The sequence below is a fragment of the Schistocerca serialis genome, chromosome 1 (genome assembly GCF_023864345.2).
Source record: "Schistocerca serialis cubense isolate TAMUIC-IGC-003099 chromosome 1, iqSchSeri2.2, whole genome shotgun sequence".
In the NCBI taxonomy this organism is placed as follows: domain Eukaryota; kingdom Metazoa; phylum Arthropoda; class Insecta; order Orthoptera; family Acrididae; genus Schistocerca; species Schistocerca serialis.
Window position 1 is genome coordinate 898,022,866 of NC_064638.1, and position 24,793 is coordinate 898,047,658.

The 24,793-nt window shown below is 39.7% G+C and overlaps 1 pseudogene; it reads right to left on the reverse strand.

The window, feature by feature from the left end:
* Window positions 1-3,651: 3,651 nt before the first annotated feature.
* Window positions 3,652-3,768, reverse strand: LOC126424829 (5S ribosomal RNA; annotated as a pseudogene).
* Window positions 3,769-24,793: the final 21,025 nt, after the last annotated feature.

Below are 24,793 nucleotides of genomic sequence, written 5' to 3' on the forward strand. Positions count from 1 at the left end.
GGTTGTCCATGTTCGTCGTTTATAGGACAACTGCCGCAGCAAGTCCACTCTGCCTCAAATTACGTCGAATGGTAAGCGTGGATGCTGCTAGTTGCGCAATAGACCGAATTCGTTTTGATATGATTCGTGATACGACAGAGCGATCTGTCACTGCCATGCGCGCAATATGCCTGTAATGAGTAAAATCGATCCCGTCTGACCGTCGTTCCCTCCCGCATCCAGCGACTACAGATCCGCATCACAGTTACTTGGGTCTGTCCGACACGATCACCGATTTCTTTGAACGATAATCCGCAATCCCTATAGGCAACTATTCTTCCTCTGTCGAACTCCGAAACGTGCTTGAAAGACGCTCGCTTGGAGCTCCTTACCCCAAACAATCGTAGGAAAGATCACTTCCAGACCTCAATTCGGCTATCTGTTACCGCTTTATATAGAGCTTGCAGGTATCACTTGAGAGCACGCACTGGAATACTAACCATATGCCATAAACGCATGTTGCAAATTTCACGTGGTTTCGATGTTTTTTCCAGGGTGTAGCATTTTGGACGGCCAACAGTGTATGACCCTTCATTAACATTTAATTGATTAAGCCGAACGTTTTTACCTTCTCCCGAATGCTGGACACCTATAATTAGCCACGAGCAGATCTTCCACAAATTCACACTTAAAAATTCGTTCGTAAATTTTTAAGGAAGAGTACATACTCGTCTGGGTATTTTCATTTTTTATCGATGGTTAATGTGAGATCGTTGCGACAAGACATGTCGAATGGAGTTCTTTGCTGCAGCAGATACAAACACTGTCAAAGTTAATGAACTGAACGGCACTGAGCAACTTTCTGATTAAAATTAAGTCGGAAAGTAGTTTAATGGACAGCTAAATGGATAAAATCATTCTAGGTAACTAGTAGCATCAAATATCGATAGTTGCCTGACACTCTCGTTAGTAAGCCAATGGTTCTCGTTCTACAGTAAAGCTGCATGATTTAAGTCGGTGACGTACATATGCTATAATGATATCAACATATAGTGAACAGCGTAGTGTAGGTGGTGTCTTCGCTGCGCAAGAAGCATACAGAACGAGAGGAAATATTTAACACTGCTTGTTCCATAAACTGCCGTTTCACCTCGTTACGACGGAGCTAACTAAATTACCTTCGTAGCGCTCTGGCTGCATCAGGAAAATATACGTATTTGCTACGATTACTGGGTGCAGTAATTGAGGCATGTCATTACTCCTTAGATCTTAGCCGGCCGTTGTGGCCGAGCGGTTCTAGGCGCTTCAGTCTGGAACCTCGCGACCGCTACGGTCGCAGGTTCGGATCCTGCCTCGGGCATGGGTGTGTGTGATGTCCTTAGGTTAGTTACGTTTACGTAGTTCTACGTTCTAGGGGACAGATTTCAGATGTTAAATCCCATAGTGCTCAGAGCCATTTGAACCATTTGAACTTTAGATGTTATTCCTCATGATGTTTGATAAAGGAAATAGACCGTAGAGGAGTACAACTCCACCTGTATTCAGAAGGATTAAAGTTTCAGTCAACATGTGGTTGTCTGATCTAGAGTTTCCGCGGTTTCACTGAATCACCAGTGTACCTGGAAGGTTCTCTCAAGAATGTCTCTTCAGATGTTTTTACTCTTTGTTATCGTTTTCTCTTTATTTTAATAAATAATCAGTTAACCTCCGTTTGTCTTACGTACTTTGTCCTTTTGTTTTCGCCTTTCATTTCTACACTACTGTAACAACCAACAACCTCGATAAGCTCTCTTTGACGCAGTTTAACGACGTAAGCACTAATTTCTTTTTATTTTATATTCTGACCTTTATTTACTCTTGCAATATGTCTTCATTGATACAATAGCAACCCTAAACCTTCGTCTGGTGATGTTAGTCTATCGCTTCCTTCATAGTCTGTTTTCATAGTATATCTTCAGTTTTTAAATCGTATTTCTTGTTCACGGGTCTGGTGCACTGCATTTAAGATTTCATCACATTGAGTTTCCTTATTGCCTACACCTCACTTCAACTCAATTCTGTACTACGTACACACAATTTCAGAAATTCTTCTACAGTTCCATTTCATCGCCCCTTAGTAGCTAAGCTCTTTCATTGAACAAAGACTTACCCGTTCTTATCCCATGTCTACACAGGTGTGCTACCAGTATTCCCTATCCGCCATTTAGTGTTATTTTAATTCTTAGATGCCACCGGGCCAGTGATGGCCGTCTGTTTGTTAGGAGGCCAGTTGAGACACTTGCAACCAAATAATCTGGACCTACATTTGGACTCATGGTCCGGAGTGTGATTTCGAATGACAGCAAGAGCATTTGTGTGGTTATGCCAAGCAACCTGACTCCAAAATTGTACATTAGTCTGGCGATCCGACCTGTTGTGTTCAGTAACCGCATTCCACTGGGTGTTTTCCAGTTGCATAGCGCTCCCCCAGATACCGCTGTTATATACCATTGTGCTCTTCAGAGTGTTGCCTTGGTCAGCTCCTTCGGCAGATCTGTCTCTAACCGTGCACATGTGAGACATCATCAGACTCCAGATTCAGTTTCATACACGTACCCCATTAACCGTCTCTGTATCGACCGACCTAGTGCAACAGGCATGGAAGTCCATCCCACAAACTGACACCCGACAGCTGTAAAATACAATGCATCCACGCTTGCATGCTCACATTCAACGTCCTGTCGATTACACCGATTATCAATGTACAAGCGTTTCAGATTTCAAAAATGGTTCAAATGGCTCTGAGCACTATGGGACTCAACTGCTGAGGTCATTGGTCCCCTAGAACTTAGAACTAGTTAAACCTAACTAACCTAAGGACATCACAAACATCCATGCCCGAGGCAGGATTCGAACCTGCGACCGTAGCGGTCTTGCGGTTCCAGACTGCAGCGCCTTTAACCGCACGGCCACTTCGGCCGGCGTTTCAGATTTGCAGTGGCTTATCTTGCGTTCACATTTTCCTGTGGTCTTGCAATGTTAATCACTTAAATGTGCTACCTAGTCCAATGTATTCCCGGAATTACATTATTCTACTTTAAATCAGTTTGTTGTTGCAATATTGCTTCGGTCGGTGTATTTTCTGTGGGTTGTGTACTCTACGATATGCTGTGGGTCTTAAATATTCTGTAAAGCTCTTACTGTGGTTTGAAACTGTTATTCACTCTGTGTGTAATTTAATATGTATACTTGACATCGCACATTTTCATTCCAGTTTCTATTATTAATGCTTCTGTATGTTCTCATTATGTGGCATTTCTTTCTGATCTGTGGGAGATGCGGGGGTTGAGGGGGGGGGGGTGCGATCTCGTTGTGTGACCGTAAAAATAAGTACGCTGTGACTCATAAATGTCTTTGTTAAAATCTGACATATTCACACATAAGCACATAATGTTAATATAAGCATCGTATTATATTTTTAACTCCCCCGTCCGAACCGGCCTGGGAAGTCCCAACATCACCGACAGGCCGCCGCGTCATCCTCAGCCACAGGCGTCATCGGGTGCGGATATGGAGAGGCCTGTGGTCAGCACACCGCTCTCACGGCCGTAAGTCAGTTTACTAGACCGGGACCGCTACTTCTCAGTCAAGTAGCTCCTCAGTTTGCCTCACAGCGGCTGAGTGCACCCCGCTTGCCAACAGCGCTCGGCAGACCGGATGGTCACGCATCCAATTGCTAGCCCAGCCCGACAGCGCTTAACTTCGGTATCTGACGGGAACCGGTGTTACCACTGTGGCATGACCGTTAGCATCTTTTTACGAGACTTAAAATATAATCACGAAGAGAGAAAGTCGCACAACCGTCAGTACTTGAATAAGTGAAGTAATATACGAAACAACCACCGAAAAATCAGGTGACGTTATATACCCACCCTTTCTATAACAATAACAGTATCGTAAAATGCCCATATCCAGATTGGAAACGAATGCCTTTCGCGTTATATGTAGGCCGTAGGTGCATTAAGAACGTCACACCCACCTTCCCTCACCCCTACCCCCCTCGCCACCCGAGCGCCCCTCCTGACCCTCGCGGGTAGTCAGAGAGAAGCACAGTCTGCTCTTGTTTGCTATACTTCGCTGATTGTAGCTGGTTTTCCCACGCCGGCTAGTGTTCCTTCACTCGTGCCACGTAGTCCCTGTCAAAAACAGCAAAATCACAGTGTATGCGGATGGTATATTATGACAGTTCAAATGGTTCAAATGGCTCTGAGCACTATGGGACTTAACTTCTGAGGTGATCAGTCCCCTAGAACTTAGAACTACCTAAACCTAACTAACCTGAGGACATCACACACATCCATGCCCGAGGCAGGATTCGAACCTGCGACCGTAGTGGTTGCGCGGTACCAAACTGAAGCGCCTAGAACCGCTCGGCCACAGTGGCTGTCTGTTGTGACAGTCTTACTCCTAAATATTCCCTAGACAGCGCGTCTGAAAGGTCAGTGTCCTAAATCCTCGTGTACCCTAATATTTTTAAGTCTTTTCTTTGTTCATACAGAAGAGTCTACTGATTAGTTCGGATGAGTTTCCTGAACAGTTTGGAAATATTTCTCTAGCGAGCACAATTGTGAAGGGGACTGAAAGAAACTCTTCTTCTCCAGTGCCCTTCAGATGGAACTGACTTCATTTAAGCAGGTGTAAGAGGGCTTGGTGGCCCTTATCATATCTGGTTAAATAAATAAATTTAAAATTTCTACATTTCGTTTTGCATGCGTGTAGTGAGGACATTTCCAGGAGATATAACAGACTAGCAAATAGAACCATTTTTGAAACTGTCTGTGTAGACTACTGTGATGGTACATAGTTTAAAACACATTGTAGCTTCTCTGCATGAGTGCAGTTTTCCTACCGTTTCGAAGCCACATGGATAGGGAATGAAGCGTTAGCTGGTCGAAATCTTTAACTCGTTTCCTATAAAGAACCACTGACTGCAGCTTTGTACAGATTTCTGTAAATCTCCCATAGCTTCACTGCATTGATCGCATTAGGAAACTTCTTTCCGTTAGGAGACAAGAAATATCATGTCGATGATTGCAGGACGAACTAGACACTAAACCCGAATTAAGGCCAGTGATGACAAGCTGAGTCCCATACTTCTAAAGGCAGAGATTGATCGGAGAATCGATTTCAAAGAACGTCACGGTGACTACTACGGATATTAGGTGAATGCTCTTATTGCGTCGTAATGGACTTAGGACTACAGCAACGAATCTCATAACACTAACAGGCACAGAAATAGAGCAGCGTGTCACAGGTGATAAGTTACCTTGTTTCATAATTTTAAGATCGAAATACAGTGTAAACTAGATTTTTTTTAAATTAGTGATTATCGATTTCGGCCGAATCGGCCATTCTCAGATGTGAAAGTCGGGAGGGCTGTTGCAGCCTCCCGACGTCGGCTGATGAGCGTTGTTACAACTCACTAGTTCATTTAGCTCCTCGAAAAATAGTCAAGATTTTGAAGAAATACGCAAACTTTTGAGCATTATTACCTAAATGTTCGTCCTGTCCAAGTTGTTTTACAAACAGCGACCCAAACCCCGCCCAGCTTTAAAACTTGGGGAGATATTTCTCATCTGAGATTCAGTTGATCTATTCAACTATTCGTCTGTTGTAGCTGATACGTTACCATCGCAACGATCCAAAAGAAGCAGAAGACTACACAGTGTACTAATAACGTACATGGCATATGCCAGTATTTTTACTGGTCATTATGCGTTCGTTGGTATAGGAAACATAGAAAGGAGTCATGGGTTAATAAAAAGAAAATAACGAAGATCCATATAAAACTTGCGGACGCTAGCTGTATTATATTAAAATATTATATCAGTAAGTGAGCTTCAAGGCAAGATATGCACAACAGACGATAACCGCGTTCTTCACTTGTTTCAGACACATGATTGGACTGTTTTCATTCCACAGAGCCAAAGAAAGAGATTATTCTCGGGGTGTGGAACGTATCAGAAAGTAACATAAAAAACATAGAACATTTGAATATAATACTCACTTCCATGACTCTTTGTCAGGAGATTGTCAAGATATATGAATACATTACAGTAAACTGGAAGTTCTAATACTTACAAAAGTAATACACCTTCAGAAAGAAATATAGTTATCGACTTTTAATAAATGACTGTTGAGACCAGTAATGTCAAAACTACAATCTACCAGACACTTTTACTTAAGCTGGTCTAATAACCCCTGTTAAGATATATTAAGATATTCATCCATAGAGCAGAAAGGGTTGTCTACCAAAAAGTCTTTCAAACTTCGTTCATACTGTGCATTATGTGAAACATGTTTTAATGATTGATGTCACTTTATTGGAAACATTTGCTCCTGAATGTCTTTATGTAGATTGTTCTAATTTCTATTGTTGATGCTATGTATTAGCTATTAGCTGGAAATAGACACTTTGTTTGCAACAAATTTAATTAAAGAATGAAAGTACTGAGAAGCAGTGATTAGAACACCCAGTACCTCTAATTTACAACAGAAATGAGTTTTATTACTAGTTTTTTCACTTTCTAAAACTTTTGCTCGATTTGACGAGTTAAGAAGACATAACAGAATGAAAGTAAGCAAAGCATGCAAGTTATTTAGTATTTATATCTCCTACATCTGACATCATTCGCATTGCAAATACAGTCTTGTTTCGCCGCTTCAACAATTCTGTGGTATGCCCTTCCAACTGAATTTATTATTGAGTTGTCATCCCAGAAATTTAACACTGTTAACCTCTTCTGTCCGCATCGCTTCATATGTTATACACATGCTGGCAGGAAATCTCTTACAGAATCTGAACTGCATGTAGTGGAGCTTTTCAAAGTTTAATGAAATTAGCACTCAATTTTTCCTCAGTATCCTAAACCAGAATCATTGGCGATAGAGCATGGGATATGGAGCGAGGTCAACGTTACAACTGATCCCAAAGGTGTTCTATTGCTTTCAGTTCGTAATTCTGAGTAGGCCAGTTCACTTCAGTGATGTTTTTGCCCACTTGATGTTCACTTGTTACTTCTTTCAATGTTTGTATCATCTGGAAACAAAACAAACGTAGCATCTGTCAATGTAACAGAGAGCCATCATTAATGTGCAGAAGAAAAAGCAATGGACACAAAATGAAATCTTGAGGAACCCCACAGGTAATTAATTTCCTATCAGGTGAAGATTGCTTGCTTGCTTGCTCCATGTTAGTTCGGTAAGACTTGAACCATTTTGCAGCACTGCCAGTGACACCACAATATTCAATTTTCTTAACAGAATATTGTGATTGACACAGTCAGAGGCTTCTTACAGACTACAGAAAATGCCGGTAGACTCTAATTTGTTATGTGATGAATAAATACATTCTGATTGTACATGTAAATGGCCTTCTCTACGCAAAAGCTGTAAGGAATCCAAATTGTGACTTGGGCAGTATATTATTTGCAGTCACATGCTTAAGAAGCACTATTCAGGAAATTCATGACAGCCAAATGTCACTGAAATGGTAACTTGTACCTAAGATTCCCAAAGGACAGATAAATTTGCGTTCAAAAATGTATGACATGACACATCAGAAGCATCCGGACTTTTGCTAGTGGACATCAATAGGAGGTGTGTCCATCTTTCGCCTTTACAACAACCTGAACTCTGCTGGCGACATTTTCAATTAGGCATCATAACGTCTATGGAGGAATGTTCCTCAGTATCCGAAACCAGAAGCAGTGGCAGGGAGCATGGGATATGGAGCGAGATCAATATTATAACTCATCCCAAAGGCATTCTATTGGATTCAGTTTGTAATTCTGCATATGGCAGTTCGCTTCACTGATGCTTTCATCCACAGTTTCTGGCCTTATACACGCTGATGTCAGAGCTGTTCCGTGGTTCGCAGTAGACAATGCTGTAAGATGTGCTCACAGCCTTCCGCATTTAGCGTTTTCTTAAGCGCAATAAGAAGAGCACAACCACACCTAAACACAGAAAACACCCTGATAACTTAACACCACCTCCTCCGTAGTGTTGGCACTACACATGATGGCAGGTAACGTTCTTCAAGCATTGGTCAAATGCTAATCGTTCGGTCAGAGAGCCACAAGGCACACCGTGATTCATCACCCCATTCACTCCTTTCGTAATACACTGTTCAGCAGCTTTGCTCTTTACACTAAATCAACAGTCGCTTAGCATTAACTACAGAAATGTGTGAGAAAAGCTCAACCTACCCCATTCTTTTAACTCTGTATGCACAGTAACAGTAGGTGTACTGCAGGATCTACATCCAAATCTAAATCTACATGGATACACTGCAAATCACGTTTAACTGCCTGGCAGAGTGTTCATCAGAGCACCTTCACAGTTCTCTGTATTACAATCTCGTACAGCGCGCGAAAAGAATGAACACCTCTATCTTTCCGTATGAGCTCTGATTTCCCTTACTTTCCCTTTAGTTCCTCCCTATGAAGGTCGGCGTCAACAAAATATTTTCGCATTCGGAGGAGAAAGTTGGTGGCACTTAAACTCATCAGTGTTTCCTTCCGGTGTTTCCATGGGCGATTGTACAACCACCATCCTCGATGCTCGCCTTTCCATCAGTGCATGAAGTATGCCCCGTCTTGTTTTAGCTGTGGTTGTTCCTTGAGGTCACCACTTCACAGTCGACTCAAACAGGTTATAAAGGCACATTTGCATGCCGAGCGTGAGTTTCCTCGGAAACGCGAGATATTAATTAAATAAATAATCAGTGACAAATAAATAAAGCCTATGGCACACAACTGCAGCGCTGTGTCGCTGATAAAACAAAAGTACATTTACGTTACTCGTATGTTTGATTAAAAAAAAAGGAGAGCTCTCGTTGAAGTGGTGCGAGAAGCACGTATTTTAGTTTATTGTCTGGCACACCGCTATATTTCATGATATAGAAAATTACTGCGAGTTGCAACCATACTTGGCACTCGATTCTGTAAAGAATTTATGTTTATAAAAGTAAGTAGGATTATGAACTGTAGGCTTATTCATTGAATATATCTGATTTAACTAACTGTGTAATTTTTTGTTTAGTAGACAATCACCTCTGTACGACGTTTTGGCATGGCTGGCAAATTATTGTAATATTCAGATTTAGATTATGAGTCCGCACCTACCGCAGCAGTCTTTGGAAACGATTTAATTACGAAGTCCGATTATTTCAGTTTTATTTCACGGTCAACTACGAGTAACATTGCCTTTACGAAAAAGCCATTGTCAAGCGTCTGATACCGAATAATCAAAACCTGAGGACTCACAGGAGAGACATTCATACAGATAAAAATAATTAATATAATATTTTATTTTATTTTATTTTATTTTATTTATTTTATATTGGCGACTGCGTGTCGGACTTGTTATTTTGTCATTTGTTACATTGTTCTCTTTGTTTCATGTGAAAAATCAACCTTCTGGACCTGGACTTGACTATATGAGAAATAAAAAAAATCAGAAGATATTTACCAATTATAAAATTTTGCGGGAAGACGCAAAGAAGCTTCCAGCAAAATAAGGTAAGACGCAGCATCTTTGCATTAGCAGGCTTGACCAGACGTATAATTCAGTGTATTAGCTTTTCAGTAAAATTCTGTAGTGTTTCTTTTCCGCATAACAGTTTCAGTGATAAATTCCATTCTCAGTATTTTTCCTTAAACAATAACGTATGCAACAATACCAATACACGAGTGTACAATATGGCCGACTTCTGTACGATATCATGTAACATGGCCAGCAGCCATTACCAATAATCTCAAATTCAGTTTATATTTTTAAATTAACAGACAGCCATTGTTGCTACGACCGATTCATACTCAACTGTATTTTATTTTAAAACCAATGTCAAACATTAATTTTCTTGAAACATATATCACGTGTGGCATGGTAATAACTAGAAAACAATACGCAAAAATGGAACAGCAAAGACGTACTATTCAGACGCAATCCGACTCGGACGAGAGACAAATGTTAGAAAATGACTTTACGACAGCAACCGGTAGTGACGATTCATCAAATATTGACGCAAGTGTTAACGGAAGTTTTGACAATAGGCCGTCCACCACAAAAATTTCAAAGTCTCAATCAGAGCCCATGTTAATACATGACGTCACGTCTAATGACGCGGCGGGGGCAGAGACCTTGCAAACAGTAAACATTGCCAACATGTTACAAATGCTAATGAAACAGAACGCGGAAAACATGGCAACCTTAAAGACACAAAATGACGAAATTAAATCTGACCTCATAGCAATCAAGGCATGTAATGACACTTTGTGTAAACGTGTGGAACTTATAGACGCCACACTGACCAAACAGATGACTGAACTTAGTACGAAATTTTCCAAGCTTAATACGAGACAAGAAAAGACTACAAATGACGTAGCACTTTTACAGACACAATTAAAAAACCTTAATGTCACGTGTGAAGCTCTTGCTGAACAAATTCAAACATATCCTTCAGTTCACGACAACCTTGAAAAACGAATTACTGACGTACAGAATAAATTTGACGATGTTGAACAACACCTGACTGACATCTTACAATCTGATGCCACAGCTCATTTTCAAAATATTAATAAAGAATTTCATGATTGGGTAGAGAACAAAGACAAACATTTTGATAGATGCATACGTGAAAATTTACCAACAATTGTGCACGACTCCGTAGCGGAATACATCACTAATAACAAACAGCTGATTAGTGACGCAGTACAATCCGTCACTGCATCCATGAGACAATTCACCGATCAACCACAGTCTGAATGTAACGAAAATATCAGTCAAAATGTACAGTTCAGAAATCAATATACATTCGAGTATGACGCACACATACCGCACACAACATACACACAAGAACAAAACACACCACGACAACAACACATACCACAACGTGCAAACACAAACACAAGGTATTATCATGGTAAACCACAGCAACATTATCGTAATTACTCGCCAGCTGAGCATTGCAGTAATTACAGTGGTACAAATCCATATCATAATGCAAAGGAAGAAGAAAGCTTAATGAAACACAGGCAATTTCAGATTTTTATCCCAGAAAAACGAACCATTCATCCGGTGATTTTTCTCAAATCTTTTAGTAACGCATTTCCACGCACTTGGAGTGACCGGAAAAAGATTTCATATATTGTCGGTTACATCCAAGGCGATGCAGCTGTCTGGGCATACAGTCAAGCTGACGTATGTACCACGTACAGTGAGTTTGAGCGTGCTTTTCTGAACAAATTCTGGTCGCAATCCGTCCAGGAGCGACTCAGAAGACAAATTTTAGAACCTGAAACTTTTAACAGTAAAAATGGTAACTTACGCAGATATTTTGAAAAATACTTGAACATGGGACATTTTTTAGACGAACCAGTCGCAACACGTGATATACTCCGAGCGTTGAAGGCCAAATTGCCTTTCAACATTAAGGAAAAACTTCTACATATCCCGGATGACGATTCAGATTATTTTTTAACAGCTTTAGATTCGGTTGACATGTTACTTGAAGATCAGCGCTTCGCGCGGCAAAACAGCAGCCACAATGTTTACACTAGTGGTATGCAAAACATACAGGCTTGCCAACACAATTCTGGCGCGCCCACAGTTGGATACGTGGTACAACAAAAACAGCAAACTCACATGCCGTCTCAATACGGAAATCAAAATCAACACGCGTATTCCAATACAAACAACAATTACAACAGTAATAACACTTCATGCGGCAATCCATACAAAAGGCACCGCGGTAATCACAACAACGGTAACAACGGATACAAATGTAACAACAAAAACACAAACAGAAATAGAAATAATAATAACTACGAGCCAAGACAGCATCAAGGCTGGACTCGTAGCGATCAATACTTTCATTCAAACACTGCTTTACCACAGCAGCCACCAGGACAAAATTGGAGCATACCTTACGACCGACAGGTAAGTTATAATGCGCAGCAGCAACAACAACCGCAAAAGTTTGGAGATCATAATAGGCAATATCCGAATGTGAATATAATAGAAATGACACCTGATGCACAACCCCAATCTGTGTCAGTACCTAGTACAAATGATAATCGAACAAACTAGAAACAGTCACTACTTTGCCCCAGGTCGTGGCTGAAGAATTCTTGGGGGGCGACTTCAATGTTAATCAGTTATTTGACACCACACTTGAACAACAGAATAATGATATGCCGAGTAATTCTAAACAAAAACTACCTGTTTTATTTATAAGATACAACCACAATAACAATATATCAGATGAGCTTTTACAAGACTGTACACAATGTCGTTTAAACACAAATGAAATTGTTTTAGCATCCACTACTGGTGTAGTAGGTGGGATTCCAACTACTATTATCCTAGATACAGGTGCAGCTGTGAGCGTTTTGTCTTTTAATTTCTATAAAAAGATGTGTGAATTGGAACCTGTGCCTGAGTTTCCTGCCCAAAACTGTAAAATAACTACTGCACTAGGTAATAAGTCATGTAGGGTTGCGAAGCAAGTTTTTGTAAACGTTAAAATAGGTAATGGAACCGTACAATGGCCATTCCTGGTTGTACAAAACCTTGTGACAAATTGCATATTAGGAATAGATATTATGAGCGAGAAGGACTGCATTATAGACTTCTCCAAAGGTAAATGTATTTTAAATGATAAAGGCAGTGTAATTATTATTGATTTGGACAGGAGAACTCTAAAGCATGACAAACACTGTACAGGGTACAAGGTTCAGTTAGTACTTGACAAAGACATTCAAGACATGCAAACACACTCATCTGACGCAGAGCTAATGGACTTGAAAACATTGCTTGATCATAAGATAAGTGAAGCTACAGCTCACAGTGTACATGAACGTATAAAACTACAGGAAGTGTTATCCAAATATTTACAAGTTTTTACCAAACGATTAGGTGTTATCAACACGTATGTGTACAAGATTGAAGTTAAGCCTCACAAGATCTTCTACCATAAGACATATAACGTACCGTTATCTCAACGACCTGCTGTGTGGCAAGAACTAAAACAAATTACAACATAGATTATAAGTAGTATAGAAATTTTCATTTCAGCGGTTCCAGTGACGCAGTTGAAGACAGAAGAACTTTTCTTTCAACGCCGCGGCACCACCGAGAAGACTGAATATTGAAGTAAAATTTATGATTACGTAGCAGTGAATGACATGTTAATTTTTCACGGAACATTTGTTATTGTAGGTACCACTGACTTGATATGACACCTGACGAACTGACAGACGTCATCTGTGAAGCGATCTTTTACTTTGAGAAATAGATTAGACGCACATCTCTCAACACGAAAAGCATCTATCAGTAGTCAAGGCCACACAGACACTCTACACACACGCACAAAACGCGAGGAATCGAACATTTTCTCTCTCTTACTATTTTGAATATTTATTGAGTAGCGAAAACGCCTGGTCTTGCCTACTGATGTAATGAATGTTGTGTCTAACCTATCTTAATTTCAGATGACATCACAAAAAAAAAAAAAAACATCGATAATATCCCAGCAAAACCGCTAAAGAGGATGTAAATATCTGCAATTCATGTAATCAAATGTGACACAATGTAATAACCTATAGCGATGTAATGATGATGTAAACATGTTTATGTGCAACTGTATTATGTTTATGCTAAGAAAATATGTGACGTGTGTATGTATAATTACTTATTTTCTTTTTAACTGATGTATCATGTAAAAATTTGAACAAAACGAGTGCCAAAAAGACATTGCATAGTGAACCTCTGTTCACGGACATTAACGAACATTTAGGTGAGCTATATTCAGCAAAAAACTGAAAATGTGAAGTGAATAATTCGTGCATCGTCTAGTGACATTACTACAGTACCCAACTTCAAGATGTTAACTGGATTAAATGGACACAAAGTGCCTGTCCAGAAAACAACACGACGGGTGGAAGAATTTTGGTTGGAACTTCAGGGAATGAAATGTTCTCGAAATGTGACGGACACGCTTACCTGGACTGTCCAAGGATCGATGCCAGCTATGTGCCGTCCGAGGTTCTGCAACCAAGCTTCCACGGAATGTAAAAAAAAAAAAAACAAACTGCACGTGGACCAATTACTCGACGGGTCACGTCTGATCTGTAATAAACAATGCTTTTTGTCACAACGAACTGCATCACAACGACTATAATGGAAATAGGAAATGGACACGCTTATGTATTAATCACGTTGTTATACAACGATGTTACTGTGATCAAAAAACTTTACCACGACGATACTAACCTGTAAAAAATTATTGTGCAGCAGATGAATATGAACTGTGATAACGACAACATGTGTATAGGTCAACGCACCTGAAACAACAGAACATTTTTCGTTGAAGCATTTCATTGCAATGCTATGTAACTAAGAACATTCAACAATCTAAAGTTGTATTGTATTATAACAAATATTGTAATTTTAAAACTAAGTTACCTGTCATAGAATGTAGTCTTCATATGTAATCTTGGTGGAATATTTTCTTTGTGCAACGACTAAGAAATGCGCGCGCACACGAACAATATGAACTGCAATACTGTGCCGCGTGATCTAAATTTACGAAATAACGGCAGTGCCGTAGTTACACAGACGCTTCTGCGCATGCGCGCACTCTGTTTTGCCAACATAAGAACTTTTTCGGCGCACGCGCGTCATTCAAATTTTGTATATAATATACAGTATAATGTAAGTCATGTAAATAGTTGTAGATAACTTAGATTTTCTTGTGCCTTTAGGTGAATTGCTCGCCTGCAGGTGTGTCCTTTCGCCTCGCAATTCAGGGGGCAATATAAAGGCACATTTGCATGCCGAGCGTGAGTTTCCTCGGAAACGCGAGATATTAATTAAATAAATAATCAGTGACAAATAAATAAAGCCTATGGCACACAACTGCAGCGCTGTGTCGCTGATAAAACAAAAGTACATTTACGTTACTCGTATGTTTGATTAAAAAAAAAGGAGAGCTCTCGTTGAAGTGGTGCGAGAAGCACGTATTTTAGTTTATTGTCTGGCACACCGCTATATTTCATGATATAGAAAATTACTGCGAGTTGCAACCATACTTGGCACTCGATTCTGTAAAGAATTTATGTTTATAAAAGTAAGTAGGATTATGAACTGTAGGCTTATTCATTGAATATATCTGATTTAACTAACTGTGTAATTTTTTGTTTAGTAGACAATCACCTCTGTACGACGTTTTGGCATGGCTGGCAAATTATTGTAATATTCAGATTTAGATTATGAGTCCGCACCTACCGCAGCAGTCTTTGGAAACGATTTAATTACGAAGTCCGATTATTTCAGTTTTATTTCACGGTCAACTACGAGTAACATTGCCTTTACGAAAAAGCCATTGTCAAGCGTCTGATACCGAATAATCAAAACCTGACGACTCACAGGAGAGACATTCATACAGATAAAAATAATTAATATAATATTTTATTTTATTTTATTTTATTTTATTTATTTTATAAGGTTTAGAAGTGTTCAAATGTCCCTCATGCATTTGGTACACAGGTGACTAGCCCACGTTCAAAGTCACTGAGCTTACCTTACCAACATATTCTGTTGTTAGTGCTTCTCTGCAGACAATACAATTTTTTTTCTTTATTGGAAATTTCACACCTGATACAGGTAGGCCAGCAGCGGCACATTACGCCGCTCTTCGGCCACAGAGAAAACTAATGAGACAAAAGAAGACAATTGCAAAAATAGACAGGGTGGATATACAAACGTAGACATACAAAAGTAAAACACACGGAGCCGTTCGTGGACGCAGAGTCCAAAATAAAAATGTTCAGACATGTGGACATGCACAGTGAGGACAGATGGCACATGCTGAAAGAGTACAGTACCGCCTGACATTGAAAATAGGTACAACATTCTTCGTTATTCTTGTCATAACAATATATTTTTTGTAATAAAAACTCAATTTCACTTAATACACCGAAGCCGGATACCAGTGTAGGAAAGAATGACAATTTATTTATTTAATTGATCACATTTGCACTCCCACAAAATAAATCCCTACATTCAATTTGGTCAGATCTGTGAAATGAATGAATGTATGGTCGTCTGCTAACCACAGACAGTGAATGTGCAATATATGATCATCTTTGAAACCGTCCTTTGGTCACCTTTGGTGGAACCAAAGAGATGAAATTTACCTGAGCTTTGAGCACCTGAAATGTGGCTGACCAATACGGTAGCAAGGTGCTCCCCCACCTTGACGGAGGTGCGAGCTGACCTGAAGAACGGCCATGTTTCAGCACTCTGCAGCTGGATCTAGTGTTGGGAAGACCTGTCTTAGGTGTGTTCCATAAAGACAAAAGAGTGGAGACATGGTACGCATGTGAAATACTTAAGAGTAGTTTTGAATAATAATTTCTCTATTTCAGGAACTTTTGTGGGGCAAATTAAATGTCAGGCAGGTAATATTAAGGGGATCTTAGTAATCGTCAGAAGTGACCAACGGTCACAATGAAACCACGTGTAGCACTAAGTTGAAATACTTCCGAGTGCTTAAGTTAAGCTGAATTACTAGCGTGTGTACTGTAAGTTGGAAATATTTAAGAAATGGTGTGTGCAGGACTTGAAATTAGAGACGAGTACTTCCACGTGGTGAGTACTGTGTGAGTCTCAATCTGTGTATGAGGCAAAGGATAAAGAGAAGTACTCGTCCATGGTATCAGTTGAGGACTCGCGTGTGTGACGAATACGTTCTTAATATTACTTTGCGTGTTATGTTTCCGTGTGACGCTTGATTCAAACTATAATACTCTGAGAGTGAAGCAAGGTGAGTCAGCCGTCCATCCAGCAATGCCACTTGGCTTGCATTGCACAGGAAGACGTGCATACATCCTCCAGAGTACGTAGTAGGAAAGAAAAGTTACGAAGTGGGGCAGTGTCGTGTGAAACTGGGATAAATACTAATTGAAGTGGGAAAGCTGAAAGTGATGTGATTATAACGTTGTGACTGTTCTTTGTATTGTATGTTGCCAGTGTGATGTATTTCATGAAATTTAAGTATGTGTGGTTGGCATGGGAGAGTGACAAGGTAGTTTCAGAGGCAGTGGGTTATGCATGTTCCTTTTTGTAGCACTCGGTCTGGAGGAAATTTTCGTGATGACGGGTGTGAGAGTCGAAGTGTGAGATATAGCAAAAGATCCACCATCCTATCCAGAAAGTGCACTGTAGCGTTAAATAATTACGAGACCATAAGATAGAGAATCACCAATGTAAAGCCATGCTCACTGGGCGGAATTTCTCATATGTTATTGTTGTAGGTTATAGAATTTGTGTGTTTAGGTTACAGAATTTATCGGAATAAATAAGATAGTGAAAAGAAAAAGATTAGTGGCCTTTTCCTTCGAACAGTATGTTGTCATTATACCCAGAATTTATAATGTGTGCGCCATTCATATTGAGTGCGATGGCCACCTGTTGATCAAAGCCGTTAAATAAGAAATAAAATGTGGTATTGCCAGTGCGTAGTAAACAGAGTTGTGTAAATTACTAGTAGTCAGATGTGCGTTTCCGTTTCCGTTGTGTAATATTCAAACAGGAGAATAATTTGTATCTTAATTGTGAGTACTAGAGCTCATGTTACTTGATAAATAAGAATGAATCCACTCGCTTTGCAGACCACTCATCCTGCAGGCCTGACTGCTTGATGCCACAGTATGAGCAAGGCATGTGGGTGCCTCTCATAATTCGACCCTGCCAGGATTGTGCTATTGGGGTTTGCTGTAAAAATTTTTTTTCATGGGATTTGTCAAGATTTTTACGTATATTGTAATAGCGCTAAGAAGTAAAATTTTTTTGTTTGCAATTTCTTTCTGGATTGGTGAGGATCTTTTATTTTTTTATGTAATTGATTGCTACGTCGTCCGAGGCTGGAAGATCGTTGTATAAATTTTTTTTTGCGTAATGTCCGTAGTAACTAGGTCGCAGTCGAAAAGTGTAGTCACCATGGAGAATAGTGATTCTGGGGTGAACGTAGCAGTGCAGCAGGAAGTAGGTGTTGACCTTGGGTTAATGAGCGAGAACGGTGAACACTCGGAAGGGGCTGAATTGGTCAGCAGACCGCGGCTAGGTGATCCTTTAGGCGGCGGGCTTTGTCCACAATCGGGGGCTTATCCCGACGGCGCGGGAAAGCCGGGACTAGGTCAGGTATGTTGATCAAGGATTGCTTTCGTTAGATGTTTCTCTGCCGGAAGTATACTTGCTTCGTATGTACCATTCATCTGTTTTTTCGAATAAAATTGATGGCATGTGACAGAGTGAGTGAGATAGTGTTTGTAAAGAGATCAGTAATAAATAGTTTTTTTTTTTTTTACTTTTCCCATTTGTTTGAGAAACGTATATGGTTATTATTCCCTGTTGCTTTGCTTACCTTATTAACTCTACCAATGTCGAAACGAAAAAGTATAAATAAAAGGGAAACCTGCAGAAAGCAAGCAGGAATCCAACACAAGTTACGCATTCAACAGCCTCGGTCCCTACACAAGTGGCGCTTCCGATGAACATCCCTTAACATAATGTGTACATGAGCGGATTCTTTCCTTGATTTCTAGGATAATACGCGTTTGCTGACGACGTATATATTGATGAAAAATGCTGAGGTTTTCCCCCTGAGTGACGAACGAACGAGTGATCGGGCTAGCTAGCAGTATAAAGCAGCAGCTTAAAACTGGCGGCAAGGCAAACTTTTAATTTCTAGTAACGACCCGCCTTGACTTCTCATGGATTTATCAATGACGAGACCATTTTTATGACTTAGTGCTAATACATTGTATACACAAACCTGCTTCGTAAAAACCACAAGAAAATCTGTATTGTGGTTCCTGAGACCAGACGTCACGTACAAACAGAAAAACGCAAGGGGGGGGGGGGGGGGTCTTTAATTTAGAAATATGCACAGATGCATAAGTTTCATGTTACCCCACTTTCCCACCTTCATTTATATGGAAGATATGGTGGTGTTAAATTGAAAGAATCTTTTAGTAACACGCTATACGTACGATGGTAAATACGTTTCGTGCAGTGCAAATCGTCGATTCCTATAGTTCGCAAGACGTGAAGTATGAAACAGAAAGGCGAACAAGTTCAGAATATCATTAGAAGTGAAGGAAGTAATGGAAAAAAATACGGGAAAAGAGCGTCCGCCTCATCCTGTAATCCTAAATTTAGGATTCAGGGACTCTCTCTGTGTAATAGCATTTATTGGCGTCGCTACAGCGCTCATAACGAAACCAGAAGCCGTACCGCCACCTCAATGTTTGATCTACGTTTCCCACATATTAGGAAAAGCCCTAAAAGGAGACATGTGTTGCTGAGCGCTTGGGTCCATTAAAAATTCCCTTACAAAGAATACAGCTGCTGGCGATTCAGAAGACCCGGTAATGGACTCCCTCACAGTAAGCGGCCCATTTTACATCAAAGAACTCAGCCTAACTCCGTGTCTGAAATTACTCATCTCAGCTGTAATTGCTCATTAAACGGTTACATTCAAAACCTAAATGTGACCAAAGTTTTCTGATAGAAATATACCGATTTTAAATAAGATATTGGTTAGTCTCTTGTATATTTTAAATATTAGGAATAGAATTTGTTGTTTGGAGCTGTGTAGTATTTGAAGACGTTCTTCGACGAATTCTAATATCCTTTATTCGTAAGAAAAAGGAACACTGCAACTAATCTTGTGAAGGAACCTGAAGGGGACGTTCACTGGTTTGGATGATACATTTTCATTAGTATTAATAAGAAAGAGACATCCGAGAATAGTATGAGGTTAGCATACTGTTGTTAAAAATATAACTTCTGTATCATCGGAGTATTTCTCCGTGGCACATTTGAATACAAAAATCTCTATTTACAAGCTCTGCCAGTTCGAAAAAGGAAAACATAACCACTCTTGTATCCAATGAATGCAATCATTATCGTCTGTAGGATTTTCGGCAAACAGCATCTTAACTCCTGAAAACGTTGCCAGCAGCAAATGTCGGTAGCTTGTGGTTATCTTTGAACGAACGATAATTGAAAACCGTGCGTTGCCTTCAGAGCTTCTGTATTTGCACGTGCGATGGTGATTGACAAAGGTACATAAATGACATGTTGTTTGCTCGAACATCAAGGGACCAAATGGCACCAAATACTTCTTCGGAAAAATAGATTATATGTAATGTTTACCCAAAGTAAATTGTAAGATGTAAAAGACACTGAAAACGTCATAAAATGATGTGAAATTTAAAGTGAGATTATTTCTTTTCTTTAACAAGACTTCTCAGGGAATTTTGACTGTAGTAACGTGTCCCTGCGCTACATTTTTCAGACAGAAACGCTAATCCTCAATCTAAGGCACAAGCTACGTTAGACCAGTGTGTTGGTTGCCTGTACCTGTTATAACCACCTGACAACTCGCACTAAAGCGGCCATATGATAAAAGGTAAAAATTAAAAATGTTTCTTGTTGTTTGTCATAAACGACGATGGAGGGAGAGACAGAGAGAGAGGGAGATAGACAGATAGATAGATAGATAGATAGATATATATATAGAGAGAGAGAGGGGCAGAGAGAGACGGAGTGAAATGTTAATCTTCACATTTCAATAAATCAACGTCAGTGAGTGTTTAGCAGTAAATGGATGCTGTATTTATTTGGTAATAAAATAAATTCAGTAATTAACATTGGGTTATAGGTGCATAATAAATGGAAAGATAATTGACGCATCATGGAATGAGAGGTAAAAGTGACCATTTAATCGTTAATAATATAACAGGAATATACAGCTGACAGTTGACAGCACATGGTCATAGTTCACTGATTAGCGTAACACACTGTTATACTATTAATATTTCATCACTATAGTGGTGCCAAGTAACTGAAAGGTACATTGGGTTCTCCCTTGGAAATAACAATGTAAAGAAGGATGGGAAACGGTACCTAGCTAGGAACTGGGAGTTTTACGGGTCCAAATATCTAAAAACCTGAAAGTCGCCCAGAAGAGATAAACTGATTTTGTTTAACAAAATGTTATTATTTTTTATACCTGATATCAGTTTAAAGTCAAATAAAAGCGATTATTTATAACAACCCAAGAAAATCAGCATTTAGCATATGAGATTTGATCAATATTAATTTGAGATTTCAAATCTTAGTACTGCGTAGAGCCTGACCTCTCTCAGGAGGTTCTCCTCAAAATAAGTTCAGTAACGCTCAACATGAATTCAAGTACTACTAGAACATACATGAAAACATTTCAGGTAACGTTTCAGAATAATACTGAAGCATCAATAAACATTTAGTCAATACATCAGTTAACACCTGTAAGAACACCAAATCGCAACTAGCAATCACCAAGAACAGGGAAGTGATCATTTTACGTAGATAAGAGGAACATTATTCTAACTCTCATAATAGGTAGCGGTTCTTTAACTAAAGAGCCCGAAGTTATTAACATATAGGGAAACGTGGAACCAGGTATATTGCAAATCTCAGGCAAGAGCGAATGTACCAATGTACATAATATGGATTGAAGTGGTGATAAATCAGGATATCTCTATGAATGATAGTGTATAATTTGAATAACAATTCCCACATAGTTACAATTGAAACATTAGGCAGTAAATTTGAACTTACACCTATCGTGAGTATAAAATAAATTACACATAACCAACACATATAATATTCATAAGTTACCATGAGGGCTCAAACACAATAGACGTGAACTAGGCAACCCACCCAGAACAACAATTTTAGCTGCATTAGCTACCGAAGTTGCAATTGGATGACTGTTTAAAATCAGGGTTAGCTGAAATATAAACCAATATATCATACACAATTTAAAGAACCCTACGGCACAGTATGTACATTCTACACACGAAGATGGTCACCAAATAAGTCCACGAAATGCCGATGGATTCTGTAGACTAGGAGCGATCAGTTGTTTGGCTTGGTGGGGGGGGGGGGGGGGGCGGGGAGGGGGGCACTATGTGGAAGTGGAGCCTAGCGGAAAACCATACCCTTTTCAAATAATTTCATTCGTTAGTTAACTACGCATTGTATCATAAAAACAAAAAAACGTATAAATTCTATAACTGTGGCACCTTTAGTGAATTTGGTTATTGTACTAATTCTATATCATGCATAGCTACAAGCACATTTGATTTTAGAATCAGTTCAGTTTAGAATCAGTTCACACTTTCCTAAAGTTCGTTTGAAATCTCGAATGAGACTGCTTTTTGAGATTCTAACCATAGCCTGCAAGTTAATGCCTGTCGAAGAGTATCTATATTCATACCCACTGATTTTTAAGCAATAACAACTGTGCTTACAAATATGTGCAGACCCAAACATAAGGAACATTTTCTCAGCAAATATGTTCATACCTGCAAATTTTCAGTAGACAGACGTTTGTGAAAGACAACTAATGTCACAACATAAACACTTCTTTCACACTGCGACCTGACTGCATGTCAATGAATTTGGGCTGCAAGTCCTCAGGTGTTGTGACTGACAATTCGCAATTTCTCACAAACACAACTATTATTGATGTAAGTTCACAAGGTTGATGACTGAATAACCAGCGAAAGGTAAAAATAACGATCCTTGTAAAAGTCTCCTAATTGAGGCAAGCAAAAGTTCAGTTCTAATTTTCCACAAAGGTTCCAGCCCCTAAATAGCTGTCTCCAGCCGATCATATTTTGTCGTAGTGATACTTCCTGCAGACCGTGGCTCGAGCTCCCCCTGCAGGAAGCAGTGCTAGGAATGTCTGTTTCCATTATCTTGTATGTAAATAGCCAGTGTTTACCATGTTGCTTTTGGTACGCCTTGGGTATAGACAACCTCGTCCTCTGTGGTGTAATATGGGTTGCTGGCCCATAGGGGCTACCTTGACTCCGGTATAACATCAGGTGCTGGATCAACACCAGCAATTACAGGATGAGAGAGCAAATTGAACTGAGGTACATATTTCTTAAAGTTCAGAATTCTTGTTGTGGTCTTGTTTTGCTAATGCTGAAGATGATCCATAATCTGAACAGAAGCACTTTTAGGCACGTTACATTCACTTAATAAAGGTAAATGAAAAAAGCTGAATTCACGTGCTCACCTTACGAATAGACCAGTTTTCAGTGAAAGATTTTCGTGAGAATACAACTCTCTTCCCTGAAATGTCACATTCAATTCCGCCAATTTCTCAGATATATCAGCTGCAGACATCATCCCATACATCCTCAAGTACTAATTTTGTAACAAAATCAAGTCTGCTTCGTGTCGAAATATAAGAGGATTTATTTCTGCAAAGCTCACTCTTTTTAACACTTGACCCAAGATCGATTATGTCCTACTGTTCTGTAAAATACGTCTTCGTACTCTGCCTCCACAAGAAAAAATTTGTACTGTGCATTATGCAGTACCCTTGCTCTCCTTGTGCTCACCAAGACAACAGTGCGATCTGCCACATGCTTAAAGTGCAGTTCAGCTTTACAAATGCTCTTCTGATGCAAAAAGTATCTCACTGTCTGTGTCCTGCGTTTGTAACTTGTTTTTTAAAAAGCTTAACCGCGCCTACATCTTCCCCACTGAAAGGTCTGGTCCAGTCTGTTTTAATGCTTGCCATTTTGTTCCAGGACAAGCCACTTTTCTCCACACAAATCACAGCAGTCTCAAGCGTGTCCTGTCCAGCGTTTCTATCTTTCGTCGATTCTAGGCCAATTAATTACTCTATGATGACGAAAAATGCTTCTAACATCAGGACACAGTATACTTGCACACTCTAGCATACAGTGCTGTACGAAAAAGACGTGTTGTGTTTAGGAAGGTTATAGGCTACCACGACACTTCCTTCTGCAGCGCTATTTTAAACTGTTGATTGCTTTGTGAACAACGTTGGTTGCTTCTTGAAAGCTACTTTCATACACTGTGTAGCTTTTATTTTGCGTTCATCCTCGGAAGGACGTACAGCCAAATTCGCTATGTTTTGTTTCTTAATGTCACTTCAGATTGTATTTTTTAAATATGGCTATCGTTTCATAACACAATAAAGACACTGCTTTATTTATTGTATTAATAAAGAAATAAGTATTTATACTTTGTTCATTAAACAAGCCACATTCATCATAGATGTTCTGTGTGTTCTGGTGTGTTCATGGTTTCACTAACGTTGGAAATGTATAGATTTACTGTTGCGGAGATAAAATGAAAGTAAACCATATAAACCAGAAAAGCACTGCCCATTGTACTGTTTGCGTAATCCAAATGGGTGCTCGGAGCGGTGGCTGATGGGAACGACAGTGTTGGCGGGCCACACTTTGTCTGCAGGCCATTACTAGCTCACTCTTACTGTAGACAAAAATAATAAAGTACCACTGCTGTTTTCCAAAATGTGTGGATGACATGCCTCTCAGGGACGTAAGTTGATGGAATAGAGAATTGCACATTCAATTTCGGCAGATGCTCATAGCTGCCACGTGCCACTGACAGCACTTGTCCCTGGATTTCCATTCTACAGTGATCGATTGTCAACGATGGAGAGCGAGCTCATGCGTAATACCGTTATGTCGGCATTGTTGAGTGCGTGCGTGCCTTCTGGCGACACGTAAAGGTGGCAGTTGCTCATCTACACATTCAGAGTGATTTAACTTCGCTTAAAAGTTCATATCAAAGCCCCACATGGGTCGATTCCTGTCTGCAGGCACCGACTGTGTTGTGACAAAATGTCACGCAGCGCCTGTTAGGC